Below are 8,315 nucleotides of genomic sequence, written 5' to 3' on the forward strand. Positions count from 1 at the left end.
AGGAGTTGTAAAAATCGAACTCTTGGCTCTAGCTAAAAACCTTCCCCTATAATCTCTTGCTCTATGCATGTCATTTTTTTTATTTTTCTTCAAGTCGGGCTAATAATTCTCTTTCTGATCTTCCAGGTCACTCTAGGTGCAAGAAGAGAGCATACTCAAGAAACTATTAAACCAATAACTTTCTCTTTTCTGATCCTCCAGATCACACTAAGTGCAAGAGGAGAGCATACTTTGAGAGGTTATCAATTTTCCTTCCTTGAAATTTTCTTGTTTTTTTTTTTTTAAGAAATTGGCTACCTAATTTCACTTCCCCGGCAACGACGCCAAAATGTTTGGTCAATTTAGTGTATTCTAAATTGCTATTTAAAATGTCAATCCGGGATTCGTAAACTGACGAAGTGAAGTGTACTATATGTACTAGATAACCATTTCCTTAGTCTTTTGTCGTTTTTTAGTTTTCTAGTTTGTTTTTGGATTTACCTTTTCCTAATGTGTGATGGCGAAAATGAAAGTTAAGTGTGGATGGTGATGGTGATTTCTATAGTAATTTCCCCAAACTTAAAAGTGATCAAAGAGAAAGCTTTAAAACAACTGTAATGAAATCAATTCTTAAGAGGAAGTAAATGTATCAAACAGTGAACTAATGACAATGGCCCAGTATCCTTGCTGCTGAATGAAAAGAAAGTAAAAACTAAACTTAAAGCAACTCAAATTAAAAGCAAAGCAGCTAATTCACACTAATTCAACTCTTCAGATCCTTTACCCTTCAGCTCAACTCTACTTTGTGGGAAGCAATCATGAACAAGTCAAGTAATATGATATCTAAGTGGCAAGAAATTAAATTGCATAAAGGAAACTAATCACACTACTTCAACTCTTCAGATCCTTTACCCTTCAGCTCAATCTACCTTGTGGGAAGCAATCATGAACAAGTTTAAGCAATATGATAACTAAATCACACTACAATAAGTAATATTCTGATTCCTTACTAATAGAGTCACTTGACTATAGAAAGAAACCATAAAAAAATGAGTAGTACGATGTCTAAGTAGCAGAAAAAGAAATAAGCAAATCACAACTTGAAAAAGGACAGTGTTGGAATTAAACTTTAGAAAATGGAAATTAGCAGGAAGGACAAGATGATCTCATATGTCAATAGTTATTAAAAAGATGAAAATTTGCCTGAGCTGCCTAAGAAAACCTACAGAAAAACGTTGATCAGCTGACAACTATAAGAAAACAAAAGTGAAAATATAAACAACAGTGAATTAGAAACCTCAAAACAACATGTTATATACAAGCTAGTAATTATAAAGATAGAAACATAATAAAATTAAATGACAACTATACAGGGCTTTAGTGCGCAGGGGCCCTCTGCCACCTCAGCCAGTCAACAAACAGTCACAAGAACGAGCTTAAGAAAGTAGTCTTCTCATGTATTAAAGCAGCAACAACATATATAAAATAGAGTACAGTGGTGTGATAATAGAAAACAGTTCAAAAATTACATTCCAAAAAGCTTCTTTACAGCGTTCATCAACGCGTTATTTATAATGAAAAAGTGCTGAAACTGAGTAACTGAATCCTATGCTATCAACTGCGTTGCAAAAGATACGTAGATCTCCTCATCCGAGATCTAGCGTAACTGTCATCATGCCTATTAAATCTTCGGAGTGGTAGCTGTTGGATTTGGGTTACGGGGATGATCTCCAGGTGTGCCGATGTCTCTGTGGGCTGAGAACTGGGCCACGTAAGCTTTCATGTGCTCCAAACAAAGATGTGCCACCACTAAATTCCTTGGTTTCCTTTGCCTTTGACTCTTGTTGACCGTGACCTTCTATGGATGATTTGGCATATTTAAAGGGACACGTTCCATGTACCCGTCACCTGTAGCTTGCCCATGTGGCTCGTTTCTTCATAGGACACCTGTAGCATAGCTTTTAACAAAATAGTTGCGGAATCCTGTGCTGGCTGCAGAAACCTGTGCTGGCTGCGGAAACTGACAAGTTTCCGCAGCTACCTGAAAAAAAATCTAAACCAAACAACAGTCATAAGCATAGTTAGAAAACCATGTCAGAAGCTCTTTTTAGACTATAATGCAATGATTTAACAGCTTGATGGATGAAGTAAGTGGGAAAAAGAAGGCTGAGAGGGTGTATAGGAAGATGCAGGTTTGAGGCTCAACAGTCTCCCATAGTGATGTTTTAGATACTTCTTCACTGTCTTAATCAAGTGGTCCTTTATAGTCTCACATTCTAGTCTTTCATTCTAATGAAGACATTATGGAGTCGCTTATCACCCTAGATTATCTATGGGACTATATGCATCATCACTCATTTTTTCTCCCGTAGCAACCACATCCATTTGACCAGTATGTTGTGGAATCAAAAGACTTTATTCACAATCAAGTGGATTGGTTCAAGAACTCCATCCTCAATCTTAATGATTTCAAATAGGGGAATATGGCTAATATTTCACCTAACATTAAGCTAAATATCTCTTCTAAACCTTGAGTCGAGGAATACATCTTGTTGGAGGCATAATGCACGAAGAAGTTGTCACCTACACTAAGTCTTTCAAGGAATTATGAGATATCTTTGATTTGTCCTATTTTTCAATGCCTGAACTTGATCTAACCAATGTTGAGAATCACATCAAAACTTGGCCAATTCCATCCCAATTCACCAAAAGTAAAGGCCTATTCACTTTTCCAAACATGGTGTCATTAAGGTTGAAATTGACCGGCTTGAACAAGTGAAACTCATTTATCCTATCGCATATACCCCATGGGTCTCTAACGTGGTTCCTGTTTTGAAGAAGCAAGGCACCATATGTGTTTGTACAGACTTTTGAGATCTAAATAAAGCATGTCTGAAAGACAATTTACCCACACCCTTTATTGAACAAATTATCGATTAGTGTGTGGGTCATGAGGTCTTGCCTTTTATGGATGGATTCTCGAGGTACAATCAAATTAGTATCTACTTTTCAGATTAACATAAAACTACTTTGACTAGTCAATGGGGAATCTTTTAATATAGAGTGTTGCATTTTTGGATTAAGAATGTTGGGGCCACTTTTTAGCATGCCATGTCATATTGCTTCCATGACTTGGCACATATTATTCTTGCCTGCGTTGATGATATCACCACTCATTTTAAACAACGGTCTCAACTCTTACACAATTCGTGTACCATCTTCCTTCTATCTTGCAAGTATAATATATGCCTTAACCCTCTTAAGTGTTCCTTTTTCATTCCTGTGAGTTTTTTTTGGATTCATTGTGTCCAAAATTGGCATCACCATTGATCATCTCAAATTTAAATCCATTATTAAGCTCCCTCCCCCTTACAACCTACACTAGCCGTAGAGCATTAAAGGGAAAACCAACTTGCATAGATTTGTTCCAAGATATGCCGCCACCACTCATGGGTTTCTTCAAATCCTTTGGTCTAACATTCCATTTGTATGGGATGATTATGCCCAACAATATTTAGATGGACTTAAATGTGCCCTTACCTCTCCTCCTTTGATTAGTCCACCTAACTTTGAAAAGCTATTTATCTTGTACATATCAGCTTCCACCTATGCGGTTGTTAGGGTCCTAGTCAAAGAAGATAGTCATGGGACTAAACATGTCATATATTATGTGGGAAAGAACCTTAATGGACCCCTGATGTCCTATTCCCATTAGCATAAGTTGACCTTGCCCATTTTGTTCTCTGTCTAGAAGCTAGGCCATTATATCTTGATGTGCACCACCAATGTTGTTACTAATTCCAATTCCATGGTATTCTTGCTGAGTTGACGGGTCTTTAATGGGAAGTATGTCCACTAGATTTTTATCATATAGGAATTTGACTTGATATTTGTAGTGAATAAAATTAAGAAGGGCTTATCCCTTGCCGAGTTTAATCCCAAATTTTCCAATGGTGTGCAAGACCAACCCTTGAATGATGACCTTCCAGATGACCACTTAGTCACCATATCGTCTGATGACCCATGGCATGGAGACATCCTCACATATCTATGAAACCATAAATTTTCTCCTCATCTAACTTGAGATGATTGATAATGTATTCATCACCAAGCCCCCCACTACATGCTTATAGGTGATTATCTCTATTGTCACGGTGTCTATACCATTTTGCATCATTGTCTTACTCATGTTAAATTTAAGATTAATGGTGCCTATGATGGTTACCTTTCCAGAATGGCCACTACTCAAAACATCATGTGCACTAGATAATTTTGGCCATATATCTTTAGCGATAACATTGAAGCAATCAAACATTGTCCTAATTTCGAAATCTTTGCCCCTATAGCAAGGGCTCCTCTTGCTCTATTGCACCTCATTATTGACACTGGTCCTTTCTGCAAATGATTCATTAAATCAATGGAGTATAAACCCAATTTCTCCAATGTCCATAAGTACATCATCATGGTTTTTGATTACTTCACCAAATGGGATAAGACCATGCTCGCCTTCAACAACACTACGATTATCATGGGTTGTTTCTTCTTTTACGACATCATTACTCAATTTTGGGTTCTGAAAGAATTGGTCTCTAACCATGGCTGACACTTCAAAGATTAAATTTGGCACAAGCTATATTCAATTTTATGTTTTTAGGACCAATATTTATCATATTATTTCTCACAAGGGTTTGAACAAATTAAAGTTGTCAACAAGATCCTTATGACTATGCTTCAATAGATGATTAATAGGAACAAGACCAATTGGAATTTAATGTGCTTCCCTTTGTTATGAGACTATAGAACTTCTGTTAAGAATGACACTAGGTTCACTCATTTCCATCTTGTTCATATAGAGGAGGGAATATTACCAATCAAGTGTTAGGTTCCCTCCCTTTACCTTACCATCGAACTCCTCTTAGATACTTCACCCTTATAATAGAGACTCATTATGCTAAAACACACCAATGAATATCATTGATTTGTTTTGTAAACCATTGAAGTGGCTAAAATTAGGGAAATTTTAAGGTATAAAGTGGGCTTACCAAGGAAAATAATAAAATAATAGTTAAAGTAACAAAATATGAACTTTTAAAGAGAAAGAAAGAAAATTACTTGTTTTTTTTTTTTTGTATTTTTGGCTTCTCTCCTTATAGGTTTACTCAAATTTAAAGTGTATACACTTGTTGTATGCATAATTAAATTCCACATCCAATGAATACCCACTCTTCATACTTTTGAGTAGACCCAAATCAGAAAAAATTAAAAATACATGAGAAAATGTGTTGAACATGTCTTTTTCATGTATTCTCAATTGTTTTTCAATTTGGGTATATTTAGAAGTATGTAGAGTTGGTACTTATTGGATGTGGAATTTAATTATGCATCCAATGGGTGTCTAAACTTGAAATTTGAGTAAATCTATAAGGAGATAAGCTAGAAAAACAATTAAAAAAATTAGTTTTCTTCTTTTCCCTGCAAAATATTTTCCTTTGGGGATGACATCATCTTGAATCCTATTTGTTCTTTTAAAGTCAATTTTGTTAGTACATCTTTTTTAGGCCCATTTTTTACCTCAAATTCCCCCAATGAAATCGCACGAAAGCCCACTATGACCACAAGGTCCACTCTTGTGTCTACCATGAAGGTGATCTAGTTCTCGTTTATGATTAGGCCCATCATATTGTGGGGCATAGAAAGTTTGAACCATTATGGAAAGTCCCTTTTATGATAAAAAACTGTTTCAGAAAGGGGGCATATAAACTTTAGGGCCTTGAGAAAGATATTCTCCCAACCCTTGAAATGCACTCTACCTCAAGAAATTCTACCCTTAAGAATCTCCCTAGAATGCACATTTTTTTTTCACATCATGTAAATAGTTTTTCATTCTTTGTCATATTATTGGTTGTTTTCTTGCACAATTTATATGGATCCATCATCCACACTATACATCAATTATTCTAACGGTGCAAGTCATTCTCGTGGGATCTAGCCTTGGCATCCTGGGTCATATTTACCGCTTTTCATTCCTTATTTCACTCTAGTAGAATTTGCATCGGATCTGTCACCAATAATCAAGTTGAATATGGTGCTATGATATGTTTAGTTGAATCCCTTGATTATATTATCCTTTACCTTCATGTTTCTCTTGATTCATAGGTTCTCATCATGCAATTGAATGGGGTTTGTCATGTGCATAACCTTGTCCTTTTTAGAAAATATCTACGAGTTAAGCATTTGGCACATGCATTTAAATCCATTTCACTTAATCATGTTCTAAAATCACAAAATAACTATGTAGATACCATTGCGCACAACATTCTAGATTGGAATTTATCACATGCATCCATACTGAGATAACTAAGTTATTAACAAATGAGAAATACAAAAAACATGGATAATCTATTACATATAACCAACATCCTTAGAAGTGTTTGGAATTGATTATTCTACGTACATCGACCATGTCCACAACATGCTATAATCCTAATTACAAAAAATGGATCTATTGGAAGGTATTGTGTTATAGGGTCCACACCACCGGCACATAAATATCTAATAGATTGATTAACCATAAATGCTTACATCATAAGGGCTCGCCACTTGGAGGGAATATTCGCACAAAGATTTTTATACTGATCATCCAACTTGTTTCACCCATGCTCTTTGACACCACTTACTGATATGTCCAATCTCCTCCTAAGATCCTCCATGAACTCATCCATCTCTCATCTCTCCAGAGATGAGGATGCTCCATGATCCTCGATCCCCTATGTTGTTGGTTGTGATCCCTGTCCAGCTTGCCTACCAATGTAATATCTACATGTCATGAGTCTAAATTTCAGTACCACATACATATACTTTGTAACCTATGATAATAGAAAACATAAAAAAAATATCACATACCATATAGACCCCATGCTTATCCTAGTGGAAGTGGTAACTTTGAATCACCTTGAAAGTTCATTCTCGAGTGTGGGTAATCTTATATATAAAATGGGAGCTATTCCTAATGTGCAAAAAAATTGGGTTAGAACACCCTCCAAACTCCTCCTCATCCTCATCATAGTAGCTACTCTCAGTGTGGAATCCTAGAATCTTGTGGGCCCCCATCTTGAATCCATATATGGGGATGAATATTTGAGATCTTCTTAAATAAGAACAAGAAAATCATCATTCCAAAGGCATGGCTCCTTATTGTCTCCATCTAGCAAGAATCCAATTGGCGTTTCAACATCGTCAACAACATCTAGCCCCACCCATAGTAGATCCATGTGAGTACACTCCCTACCAAGATCATCTAACTTCTATATACCTTGTGTAGAACATGTATACCCAGAATACAGATCATTGTTGTTGTTATAGGCCATGTCTCATATCTCGCTATGTTTTATAACTAGATGGACAAGTACCTCACTTGAGAACCTAACACACATTGTCCATCTATGAACTCATCCATGTGCCTCCCCCAAGGTAAAACTAGATGCACCTCTCTTACCACCCCCATTATTAGAAAACCTATTAGAAAGTATATGTCTTGGATGGTGATAAAGATCTAGTGGTCATGTATCACAAATGCCTAAAGGTTTGGTTCTTAGTAACTCACTATGTGGGTTAGTAATGGCTTTCCAACCCTCATCAATGAGTTCTCAAAGAATTTGAGCAACCTGTAGCGGGAAAGAGCCCCTGTTAGGTCCCTATACTACTAGTGTAGCCGCTTATTATTATTATTAGTGAAACCCCCTTATTGTATTGTTGTGCCCATGTAGTCACCATATTGTTATTATTGTGCCCCATAGAAGCCCACTATTGTTATTGTTGTGCCCTTATAATATTATTGTTATGTTGGCTCTGATTATATTTTGACCCCTTAGACTCCTATATATAAAAAGGATGTCTTGTCATGTGTATCATCGAAGAATTGTTCATTTGTGTAATGTAAAGGAGGTTTCCCGCTCAAAGAGGTTGATTTTGAAGTCGTTGATCTATATTTTCTCTATTTTGTGAGTTTGTTTCATAACACTTGGTACTAGAGCTTTGGATTCTATGGTTTTGCTACTCCAAATAGGTCATTATGGAATTCTCGCTATAACTTTTTTCTACGAAGTTTCAGAAGATGAAATTAAAACACTTTTGAGTCGAAATTGTGATGAACCTCAGGTCTAAATTTCAGATCTTGTATCGATATATTCTCAGAGATATGATCCAAGGAGATTAGGGTTTTTGCAGGCTCCCGAATTACATCCCAAATAGGTTTGAAGGTCTAAACAGGGACATGTGGCAAGTCGTCCAAGTCTACTCTACTAAATCAGTCTATAATTAGGTCATCGTGGGAGATT

Source organism: Pinus tabuliformis, chromosome 6 (assembly GCF_031772625.1).
Source record: "Pinus tabuliformis cultivar Carrire ecotype Pingquan chromosome 6, CPIR1, whole genome shotgun sequence".
NCBI classification, from domain to species: domain Eukaryota; kingdom Viridiplantae; phylum Streptophyta; class Pinopsida; order Pinales; family Pinaceae; genus Pinus; species Pinus tabuliformis.